The sequence below is a fragment of the Micropterus salmoides genome, unplaced genomic scaffold (genome assembly GCF_014851395.1).
Source record: "Micropterus salmoides isolate LMB-PRFRI ecotype aquatic unplaced genomic scaffold, ASM1485139v1 Ms_hic_scaffold_10, whole genome shotgun sequence".
In the NCBI taxonomy this organism is placed as follows: Eukaryota; Metazoa; Chordata; class Actinopteri; order Centrarchiformes; family Centrarchidae; genus Micropterus; species Micropterus salmoides.
This window is the reverse complement of record NW_024040041.1, coordinates 24047644-24060045: the sequence shown is the minus strand read 5'-3', so window position 1 is coordinate 24060045 and position 12402 is coordinate 24047644. Positions and strand designations below refer to the sequence as shown.

The window sequence follows — 12402 nt, the reverse complement described above, 5'->3', positions numbered from 1 at the left end:
TGAAGTACAACAGTGGCTTTTCATTAATAAACTTCTGTTGAACACGAAGAAATCCTGCTGTATGGTGTTTTCCACAATACAAAATCGCTGATGTGAAAAATTTTAATATTTGGGCATTTGGTTGGACCACAACCTCACCTTCAAGAATACACATTGACAATATTATTAGGAAAGTATATGTCTTGGCACTCTGTGCAGACATAGGCTGTATTCCAAACCGCCTACTATACTAGTAGTATGTACTGATGTGGCACAAATGTATATGTAGTATGCAGTATGCAAACAAAAGGAAAATCTGCAGTATGCCAAAAAGCCGGCCAGTCAGCTCACGGAGTCCCCTGGTCCTCACGTAGAGCTCACAGCCACACATAGCGCTGCAGCCAACGCAGCAGACGTGTCGAGCATCAAGGTGAGAGTAAAGACCCGCAGCTGTGAGACAGTTTAAATGTTCGTACTGCTGTTATTCGCTGTTATTCTGTCTTTACATTCTGAGTAATGTTGTAATGTTTTAACTTAAATCAAGAGACATCTGGCTCGTGATGGACAGGCTTGTGTAACTTAGAAGCAGTTTGATAAAAAAACAAAAACAATAGTGGTATGAAAGGGGACTGTTATGTTACAGTTGTGGTTATAGTACATGCTTTTTATTTGCTTTTGTTTTATATAATTCTTATTTATGCACCAATATACCAAACCAAACATCTGCTACAGGTCGGCTGCAGCCTTGTTCTCATATAAGATTTAAAAGAACAATACGTTTTAAGCATGCTTACATTTATATTCCTCTTATTGTTCCGATTTTGAAAACCGGAAACTAGCAAAGCCTGGCATAGCATGCTGCAAATAAATCTATTTAACAGTTACTGTAACCCTGATAAACTGGAAAGTGAATTAGAAGTGGTAATATTGCTTTAGGATTTTATTTCTACAAGGGGGCGCCCTTAGCGCATATGTAGAACAATTCCCCATGTTTTCTGAGAGAGGAACGAAACGGGTTACAGAAAAAAAAAATCAGCGTGAGAGCAGATGAACCACAGTACAACTTACAATTATTCATTTAGCTGACGCTTTTATCCAAAGCGACTTACAAATGCTATACATGTCACCTCTGGAGCAACTAGGGGTTAAGTATCTTGCTCAGGGACACAATGGTGGATGTCTTACAGTGGGAATTGAACCCAGATCTCCCACACCAAAGGCAAGCATCTTATCTATGCACCACCTTTAATTGCTTAATCTAACAGTGTGACATTGTTCCATATGAGTGCAATAGTGTGTTGCAGCTGTATTTTATGCTGTAAATTATTACTGTATATATATTATGGGAAAAATAAATGCAATACAGTTTTGGAGTATTTAGAGATTAACTAAGCCCTTGTCATGCCTTATGCAGGTTGTTTTTTTGTGACTTCGATTTGAAAGAGAGAAACGCATGCATGCAAGCACGAGGCAGACACAGACTACAACAGGACAACGTGGAGAGGCAACAGGACGTCCAGTGTCCCATCATCCATCCTGTTCTGTCATCCAGATTTGATTCTTCCATTGGATTCTCCTTCATGTGGATCTCAGATAAACAAAACAAAAGAGGCCTCTAACATTTAAAGAAAAAAATTACTATCCGGGTAGATGCGGACAGTGAAATGTTTTTTTTTTTCTTGAATTGAACTGAACTAAACGGGGGTTTTGCAAATTTGTCTTTTAATTTGGGAGGGAATTTTGTGATCTCATTGGAATGTGTACGATATACAGTTAAACTGAGAGACTAGAGTGTCTTATTGTGTTCCTTTATGTCTGTGAAATAAATGCCGGCCATTATTATTTTCTAAGAAAAGTGATCAGTGATCAGGATCAGCTATCATTCATGCCTAAAGCTGTTACAATACTACATACTATACCTTATACAGTACATATGGCATACTGCGGTTGCCAGTACTATGTAGTAGGCGGTTCCGAATACAGCCATAGTTTACACTAATACCCCTGAGTCCAATCTTAGACCCTTTTAATGTAGTATTCAATTCCCTTTGCAGATTTATTTTGAACTGTCCATTTAAAACCCATCATTGTCTTATGTATGACTCAATAAACTAGTTGCAACCTAAACCATGAAGGGATTACCACAGGTCTCTGTTCATATTTAAATGTTTTTATTCCAGCTGTCCTGCATACCTTAAACAGTATTTAATTCCTGATCGCTCGACATACTCACTTAGGCACCTCCAAATTCCAACATTTTTTACAGTACAAAGGTTATTTTCTGTAGCTGGTTGGAGAGCAGGTCAATATAAACCCCAAGACTGGAATAACCTTCCTCTTTTCTTGAGATCTATTTCCACTTTTGGTTTATTCAAATCACTTTTGCAGCCAGGGTACAAACAGGGTACCAATGGTATTGCATATAAATAGTTTATGTGGAAAATATGCAGTAGTTTGAATATAATCATGGCTTTCTTTATTTTGTTTTTCTTTATCTTGACTTTCTTTGGACATTTCTATGTTAGATGTGACTTTATCCTGTATGTTACATTTGTGATAGTTGTATGTTACATTTGCATTAGTTTAATGCACTCTGCTGATTATTTTGTCTATGTACTTCAAATTGTTTGCTATGTTAATGTAGTGGTATGGGCAGGTGAGCGAGTTATTTTTTTGTGTATATATACTGTGTGGTCAACCTTTGTGTCTGTACTGTGTACTGTCCTGAAATAAATTCAAATCTAAATAGAAATTCAAAAATGCTATCATAAAAATATCATACTGTATTCTTTGTCCTTCTGTTAATTTCTGTATGACATGTTGCTAAAAATTAATAGAAAGAAATACACATTAAGGCGGACAGATTGCCAAACATCCTCAGTAAGTATCACTTTTGGAAGGTATAAAACAAGTATCTTTCATGATGTTACTCTCTGGGGAAAAACAGAGTAGCTTTGACTGTAATGACTCCTGACAGTTTATCTACTGCTCTACATTTACTAATAAGCATATGTCAGCTGTCTGTGAGGCTCATAATGGGTAAAAAAAATTATATTATGTTTAAAACACAATGAATTAATGTACATTAATTTATCAATCTGATGTTATGGCTGTTTCTTAATTACTTTACTGCAACGAACAAACTGCATGTTGAAACTCTCAAGTTTGACCTTTACCGTATTTTTTTTACTTTTGTTTTCATCATTTCCCTTCTGCCTTAAATCAAATAAGCCTCAAGGTAGAGGGGAAGACACATAATGATCTTCAGCACCAATGCCCTGATTGTGGCATTCAAGGAATGTTGGGAACATCTGACGTGTTATTTAAAATGATGGATTATGATAGTCAAAGCAACAGCAGATTTTTAATGAACCTACACGTGAGCTTTGGACTATGACAAACACGTGTATGTGGGCATACTTTTAGAGGTACTGTTTTTGCATGAGAAGCAAATGGTTGAAACTTTCCACATGACCCAGTGCAGGGTAAAAGGACATGGCTGAACAAGACAGATTATCCACTGGAAAGTGTCAAAGAACCTCTAGTCAAAGCAGGTCATTGAAAAATTTGTGAACCTGAGACTAATGATCTGCTGTCCTGAGTGCAGGTTTTGTAAAGAAGTATGACAGAGTTTCAGTCCATACACAGACCAAATCTGTGCTCAGAATTGAGTGCATTGGTTAGAAGAGGCAGTGCATGATGTGCTCATTCCTCTCCCCCTGTGGATGACGCTGTCACGACGGCGGCCTCACTCGTATTTATTTTGCTCAGTTCTCTCTCTCTGTCTGCCTCCAGCCACATCTCGGCACAAGGCACCAGATGCCCTATGGCTTTCCCACCCATCCTGGTCACCTGTTCACATTCCCAAACCATCCTCATCTGTTGACACACCTACCTTTCATTATCTCATCCGTACCCTCAGTGTATATACAGTAACCAATTCGTCATGTTGTCAATATTGTGCGCTGGCATTAACACAAAAACAAAACCCTTTCTCTGTCTCTTTTTGTTTTCTAAACGTAGCACTTGAAGTTCAGCGTTTTTGATGATGTTGATGTGCTTGCATTATTCTTGCACGTGGCCATGAATATCCTCAACAGATCCTGCTGTTTGTTTTCAGGGCAAAATATGTAATAATGCAGATTTTTTCCCACTTGCTCATCCTTTCTTTCTTTCCCTGACCAGACTTCCTCTCTGCTCTGTCCAGCAGTTTCCAAGTAATAGGCAAATCAAGATCAATCAGCAGAGAGCGACACACTATATACTGTTTGCGCTACTTCACAATAAAGTAATAGCGACATGCTCTCAGTGAATATATCTCACTAAAGCTGGATATCTTACCCACTCACTCAGCTAGCATCTACACCAGATTTGCCTGAAAAACAGAGAGGAAAATAAAGGAGGTATTCTTCAGGAGTGCTGGGATCAATCACTCGGGCTGAAGAAACACATTCACAGAACCTGGAGGGATAGGCTTCTGAAATGAAAGTCAGTTAGAGACTATTGTGCCTATAGCCTCTGATCACGGTGGTTGTGTTGGGGAACATTAGGGACACCGGGGACAGAGAACAGGTGGATCTGATTGTCTTAATCACATCCTCTGGCACCAATGACATTGAATAGTTTAGATTGTTGTTCTTGCTTTATTTACGTGACATAACTGCTGAAAGGAATGATGTTTGTCATGAACTGAAATTGTTGAATACTTTTCTCACAACCAACATTTTGTTACATACCTGTAGCAGGAAAAGCACATGTGTAACTAATAATATTATTGATGGCTATGTTACTATTAGGTGCCACAGAATTCCATACCAGTAGAATTGCGATACTAGAACTAATTGTACGGTGGTCCTGAGGTGCAAAAAACAAAAACATTACAGAAAACAAACAAAAAAAATGTCTCAAAATAATATGTTGCAGAACAGAAAAGCTTGAATCAAAATTGATCAGTGATAGTATGCAGAAGTGAACGTTTTCAATGAAAAAGTCAGTGAATCAGTAATGTGCTGCATATGCTTAGAGATTTTAACAAGTTTCTGACTCGTTAGGATCAGGCAGTCCCAAGAAATGTGTAGCCTGCCGCTGTTACTGCTAATCTATTATAATGTAATTCAATTAATGCGATGTTAAACTCTACCTGAAAAAAATAACTAAACATGCCAAAAACACAGTTTTGCTTTGAAATACTACTGCAAATAGCATCGCCACTTTTAAACATTGAAACTACTTTGAGAACTTTACAGCTCAGTAACTCAGTAAGCACTTCCATCAAGGTTGACCCTGTACTCATGGTTTATTTACACAAAGTGTACCTTTCTGGCTAGAGGAGCTGTTTTGAGCTAACAGGGGAGAATGCTCCTAAACAAAAACACTGTAGACGCAAAGATTTATTGTCATCTACAGACTTTGATACAATATATGAAAGTTGAGCTATTAGATTTTATTTTTTAAAGGTTGATAATGATAATTCTGTTTATAGATGTGAATGGCTTCTTTGTCTTTCATGAAGCACGCTTATGGTGAAAAAACAAATTAATCTAAAATGGCAAATCTTATAAATGGATCAGTGTGAGATCTTCACAATGCACTTACAGTAGCTAAAGCATTGATAGGTATTTTAGATGGCCCATGATGATCCTCCATCGGTCCATACCCACTCATTTTACTCAGGGTTGTCAGGGGCCGGAGCCTATTCCAGCATGCTTTTGGTGAGAGGCGGGGTACACAGCTAGAGAGGTTGCCAGTCTATCACAGGGCCTAATGCATACAGACTGAGAAACACATTCACTCACATTCACACCTACAGGCAATTAAGAGTTTCTTTCACCTGACCTGCATGTCTTTGGACTGTGGGAGGAACCAGTGCACCTGGAGGAAACGCATGCAGACACGCTGGGAACATAAAAAGACCCAGGCTTACCCCAAGGCAGACGAAATAAAACAAATTATCATACTGTGGACATTTTTGTCCCATTAACAATCAAAAAAAGGTGTTGCTGTTTTTTCCTGCTTTATTTTTGTCTTCAGTAGAAACCTAGAGCCCCTTTTCTTTAAACAAAAGATGAACAAAATGTTGGGATCTCTGTTAACACATTTACTGGAAGTAATGAATTGATGCACAGCCACCTACAAGAGCTATTTCCTTCAAATTCAGATTTCTCTGCATGCCAAGGATGTAAAAAGAAGGGGAAAAAAAGCTTAATTTCGGTCACAATGCATACTAACACACCATTCCATGGTCTGATGCATCTCATTCTCTATTCAGCAGGAGGGTTGTTGTTAAGTAGAATGCAGAGGAGGTTCAGTCCAAATTATCACTTGTTTTTTTTCACACTTTATCCTTCAAAACTTGTTTTTGTTGCAGTGACAAAGCACTTTCTTTTGTCCAACAATGCAAATATATAAAGTGCAATGTCTAAAATGTTATAACTACAGGATCATTTGAATATTTGCTAATTTCGTAGGTTTGAATATATGACCTCAGTATGAAGGCTATGAATTAATTTTTTCATTTATGAGTGCAGTTTCTTTCTTCTTCCCTTAAAAGTGCCCAAAGGAATGAATGTAAGCAGAGGTAGAGCCAGTGCAGTTCAGTCGGGCCATCTTGCTCCACTGTACAAAGGGGTGGGCGGCCTTTTACTTTACGTCTGTGTCCAGGGGCCCGTTATCTCATAATCTGTCCATGGCTGTAGGCCAGCGGTCGGCAAATAAGTCTGACATCGGGCCAAATTTTTTTCAAGCCGTTACATGGCGGGCCACAACAAAGTCCAATTATTTCAAATCTTTCTATACTTGCGCGTATGTTTAGCTCAGTCTGTACTGAGCAGGACTCCCGTTTGGAAGGTTGCACGATCAATCCCAATTAACTGTGGGTATTTTTTTCTCTTTTGTTAAACAAATTGATTATAAGGACACTTTTGCACATGCTCACAATAAAGCATGTGCTGCAGTTTGTGTAACCTATGGACGTTTATTTTCATTTCCCTGAGGAAATTCAGGGGAATCCAGTCACGTTTACTGATGGCTTTTTCAGTGGTGTGTCATGCAAGCCAGAGTCTCTTTTGAATGTCATTCAGAACTCTTCAAAGAAAAAGCTCTCAATAAACTTGTCATAAAGCATTGCTGCACAAAAAGTTCTTGCGCTTTTATTTTGGAGGCACAATCACTTAAGATGAAGTGGTTGTGTGAGTAACTGTAGCTGTCATGACTGAGATCTATTTCAGCACCAGCCGCTATCAATTTATTTATTTTTTATTTTTCTGCTATCAAAGCAATCTGGCCACAGGCCAGATATTATTGCTGACGGGCCGGTTCTGGCCCGCGGGCCGATTTGGAGTTATTGATATTATTTAGAATATTTAAAGTTGCTTATCTGGCATTTGTTTATTATAAATATTGTAACTGTAATAATGCACAGTTGATTATTGCCATAAACCAAGGCTTTGTTTGTTAATTAGTTTTAACAGATTGTCACAAAATTCGCAAATGCGCCCCTCTTCTTTGAATCTCTACTCCAGTCTTTTCTGGAGGAAGGAATTCCAGTTTCTAAACCCAAGAAACTGGAAAGTGTCACTTAACCTACCTGTAATAGTATGGTCTGTGCTGGATTGGTAACATGCCTAGGGTGTTTCTAACCCCCATTTGAGTGGGCATGGAAAATTAGTTAGTTAATGAAAATGTTTTAATATAATTCAAGTCCCAAACAGATTAATCATATCTGATACAAGTAGTTAGACTCAAATTAAAGGAGACTTGTGCAGATGTTCTATTCATGTTCATCAGCTTCTTCACTTCCCCTTGTCTCTGTTGTTGCCCATGCACTCTGATTAATGCTGGGATTCAAATGTTCAAAGGATCAACAGAAATAGTTAGTGTTTGTGCAGAATATGTGGCAGGCTGCAGAATGAGAGCTCCTGGAAGTGAAAAATTTCCTTCTCTGTATGATTAAACAGTCTGAAGAATTTAGATAATCGAGAATTGATTGTCACTAAAGAAGTGTCAAGTATTCAAAGAGTTGTTCAAATGCTTTTAGTGTATGATGGGAAATGCCTTTTCCTAATGGTTGCAATCGATGATATTTAAAATCATGAAGTCTCTGACTAATTGCATTCTCTTCTGCACCACAAAGTCATTTCACGTGTCAAAGGGCTGCACATTTCTGAGTTGATAATTCTAAAGAAACATTAGAGCAGCTTATAACTCATACAGAAAAATGTTAACTTGTTATGCTATGAAGACGTGCAAATACTACCAACAAAATTCTTAAATTAATGGCTAGTGTTCTTTGTTTTTTTTTTTTATCTTCTAGAGCACTGAAAATCAATTTGGATTGTAAATATTCTGGATTCTTTGATTTTTTTTTTTTTTCCCCCTTCTGAAATGATGTCAATATCAGGGCAATCAGTGACAGCTTCCAGAGACTTTATGATTGCTGGACAGATTAGCGGACTGTAGTATGCATCAGAGCCTCTTCCAGGAAATGACAAGTGCTTCAGCAATCAGAAACGCGTCTCCAGGAAAGGAAAAAACAGGCCCCTTTGATTGCAGCTTTCTGAGATTAAAAGACATCACACTGAGGACATAGCTGGTGAATTCCCAGGTGGGACAAAAGCACCCAAAAAGTGTGACAGAAATCTCATTGTGACATCATTGCTCAGGATGTTGTCGTGACAAAAAAAAAACATGGCACACCTGCAAGAAATCATTTCACTCACTATGTTGAATTCCTGTTCAGACACTCAAACAAAAATGATTTAGATTTGATAAGATGACTTTGTTGTTTGTTACAACATAAAGCATTTTCCTTTTGACAGATAAGCAGCTCAGAGTACAGTTCCTAAATATTTTTTTGTAGATCTGGGTCAGTGGGACTTTGTACCATCAACCTGATGGCAATAACTGGAAAGGTTGGTTGAGGGGCTTTAGCTCCTCAGTGAAATTCTAAATGTTCCCTTAGTGGGTTACTTGTACTCGATACTTTTTGGTGCACATGCAAGATTTTCAATGTAAAGAAATAAAGACAATGTTTAACATTCAATGTAATTCACTAAAATGTATTTGAGGCCTAACAAACATGTTCCCTTCCTCATGACATCCCTCTCACATTTGCAACTATGATTTTTTAAAAATCTGTTGCTGGAGTATAGCATGTTTCTTGGCACACTACTGCCACTTGTGCATCAGTGGAATAGTGTGAAACCACTGGCAGGAATGTGTATTGCGTGTGTGTCATTAGGCATGTGCACGAGAACAAACAAAACAGGAACCCACTCAAACATTAAAAACATTGCTCCATAGCGCTGCTAGTGGTCAAATCTCCACCGGGCGCCTTTTTAAAGCATTCTTTATTTGTCATATAACTAGAGATAAATAATTAACAAAGGGACACAGAATTTTCAATGCGACACACACACAGCTGTCTCTTGATTTAAGTTAAAAAGTTTCAACATTACTCAGAATGTAAAGACAGATAAGCGGTATGAAAACTGTTGTGTTTTCAGTGTTTCCCCTAGGATGCAGTTGTAGCAGCGGAGGTGAAGCGAAATATTTTGTGGCGGTTGTGCGTAGTATGTTTGAATATGTCTGAACCCCAACACAATGCATATTAGAATAGCTTAAAATGTCAGGGTTTTCCCATAATTTTATGTGAGGTTTAGATGAATGTTTTGGTGGTGGTTGTGGTAGTCTTGGTCAGGGGGATTGGGGGTCCAAGCTTAAAAGGACTAGTTTGCATCACTAATTTGCTTTTCTGATCTCAGCTCCTTCAGTCACCTCCGTCCTTTTCCTAACAACCATTTTTTCAGACTCATCTGAAAAATAATGTCGGATGTACCTCGCTGTACAGGAAAGAGCTGTAGGCTACACCAGTTTAGTTTACATTTGTACCTAATATTCTCAACTCTGGAGAACTATGGAGTAATAAAATACAACTACCAGTTACTTTCTATAAATTGACGCTAAGTTACATAGCAGCCAAAAGACGTAGCCGACTGTATAAGCTTCCCATAAGTTGCGCAGTCTGAAAGGGGGGGTGGGTGTAAGGTAACGCAAACAGGCTTTTGGAGTTACGCTGCTCTTATAACAGCACCTGTCACGTAGATGTCCTTTGAAGAATGAGGAGAGGAAGCGAGCCAAGTGATGAGTTTTACCGTGCTCGCATTGAGTGTGAGTGAAAATTAGTAGAGCATTGATTTTATAAGGATTGTGTGAAATTTTAGTAGTGGCTGTCATTTTTCAGCTGCGGTGGTGCACCGCTGAATGCATATAGGGGAAACACTGGTTTTCCTCTGCTGTTGTTGCTGCAGTGGTCTGTGTGACAGTGGGACCAGAGGGCTCTGTGTGCGGGCAGCTGGCTGGCCTCCTTAGCTGAAAAATGCATTAAAGTTCTGCTTTTAAACGCTGTACTATTCTTTGTGGGGTTCATCAATAGTGATAAATGATCAGCATATATTTAATGAACGTTAACAGTCTTTAACATATTATTACACTTAGTAAAAGTAGGCTACTATTTCTTGAGATTCAGCAAAAACATATACCTGCGCTGCAAAACGTCATTGACTTGATGGCGCTGTTTTTATTCACATGTCTATCAAGTCGGCAAAAGTCAGCCAGTTATCTCGAATGCACCTGTTGACTACCAGTTAAACAGCATGCTAACGTTGACAGCTGTTTTCCAAAGTTAACATAGATCCTTATTAGGATCCTTACATGCTTGCTAATAACTGAAAAGATGGGTCTTTGTGCAGCGGTGTTTATGATACCAACCATTCAATTCACAGACGGGTCTGTTGTCCGTGTTTGCGAGATAGAGAGAGAGCGACCAAGTAAGAGGATGTGCGGTGCGAAAATGCGCTGCACAGCGCTGCAATCAAAAACGATTTTAAAATGGGTCACTAAATTTACTTGGGCAGCTGTTAATCTACCTGGGCGGCTGCCCAAGTAAAGCCTGTGTGTGGGAAACTCTGGGTTTGCATTATACATTTGAAGGTTGCATTCAGGCTGTCAAACTGACATGAAAATAAAGACAGAAGCTAAAGCCTACTGATCACAGGGTAAAAGTGAACCACTGCATCACCTGACAAAGGTCATTGTGACAAAGGACAATGAGATTAAGGATTAACACTGTTCCTGTAGGTCTCTATTACAATCATTAAAAACCAAAAACAGTAGGTTTATATAATGTTACATTCAGTAGTAATTTAGGCAGCATCAGCTAACTAACATCACATTAGGAACAATCCACAGCCTAATTTTTTCTGGATTTGTTTTAGGTTTTGGAAAGTGAATAAATCGTATTCCTCCTTTCAACCTCTTTGGGTAGCGATTGTAATTATTACAAGTACCCCAGGAACAGCGTTTGATCATATCTTGGAAAAATACAGCAAAAAAGCTAGAAAATGACTCCTTATAAATACGAGTCAATGGAGCACTGTCATGAAATTGTTGGACCTCAGTTAGAGCAAGTCCTATACTGCTCTGTGATTAGCCAGCTTTGTATTCGGGCCATGGCTAAGTAAATGGTCAACTGTTAGCAAGATCAATTTATTTGTCAACAGTGACAGTTTTGTTGTGAAGTTGCCATTAACAAATAAAGTTAAAATGAACACAGAGTAGAGTTCATTTTTATCAGCATTTCACTGTCCAACAAATTTTTACACAATTTTGAGAGACACATGATGTTTGTTAAAAGGAAACCTAGTGAACTAAGAGCAGCCAGTAAGAGCCCAGCTTACAGTCTGGCTGTCATCTCCATATCAACTTGTATCCATACTGGTATACTAGCCTATGTGGCAGACATATGTTTGTCAGATAATTTAATTTTACATGTTTCCTTTACACTGGATATCCTTTATTTATTGTTTATTCATTCACTGATGCCTTTGCAGCCATTTCGACATGTCATAGCAGGAAAAGCACAGGCGATGGTAATAACATTGAAGATATTCAAGTGTCCCAGTAAGCCCAATACCAGGATGCTGAAACTCAAGCTGATAAATGGAATTCAGCCCTCATTAATGTTTTTATTTACACCTGTGATTTTCTTACTGTGACATGTCAAAATGTCTTTCATGAAAAAGGCCTATTGTTATATTCACTCAATATTTATACATAATGCAAAACAATATTTACACTTTACACAGGTTTAAGTTGAATGTTTCTCCCTGCCTTTATTTATGTTTTGTAAAAATTGCTTTGAATGAGTTACTAATCAATTTCAAGTTGTTTTGAAAACAAAAACAACGGAAAAAGACATTTATTTTGAGCTACATTGGGTTTATAAAGCTTCCATATATTTTCTATAAACGTTGAAATATAAGTTTGTGTCCCAATAGAGTTGCAGTCTTTAACACAGGCACATAATTAACATGCTACTTTAACTGGGGTGAATAGAAATGAACTGATCAAGCCTATTGTAAGTGT

General features: G+C 38.2%; 1 long non-coding RNA gene across 1 annotated transcript in view; it reads left to right on the top strand.

The window, feature by feature from the left end:
- The window catches only part of LOC119892121, an 83757-nt gene extending 81018 nt beyond the window's left edge, over positions 1–2739 (top strand). Inside the window, exon 2 of the long non-coding RNA XR_005442514.1 lies at positions 1394–2739. This is a non-coding gene — a long non-coding RNA (uncharacterized LOC119892121). The remainder of the gene's footprint in view (positions 1–1393) is intronic.
- The last annotated feature ends 9663 nt before the right edge of the window (positions 2740–12402 follow it).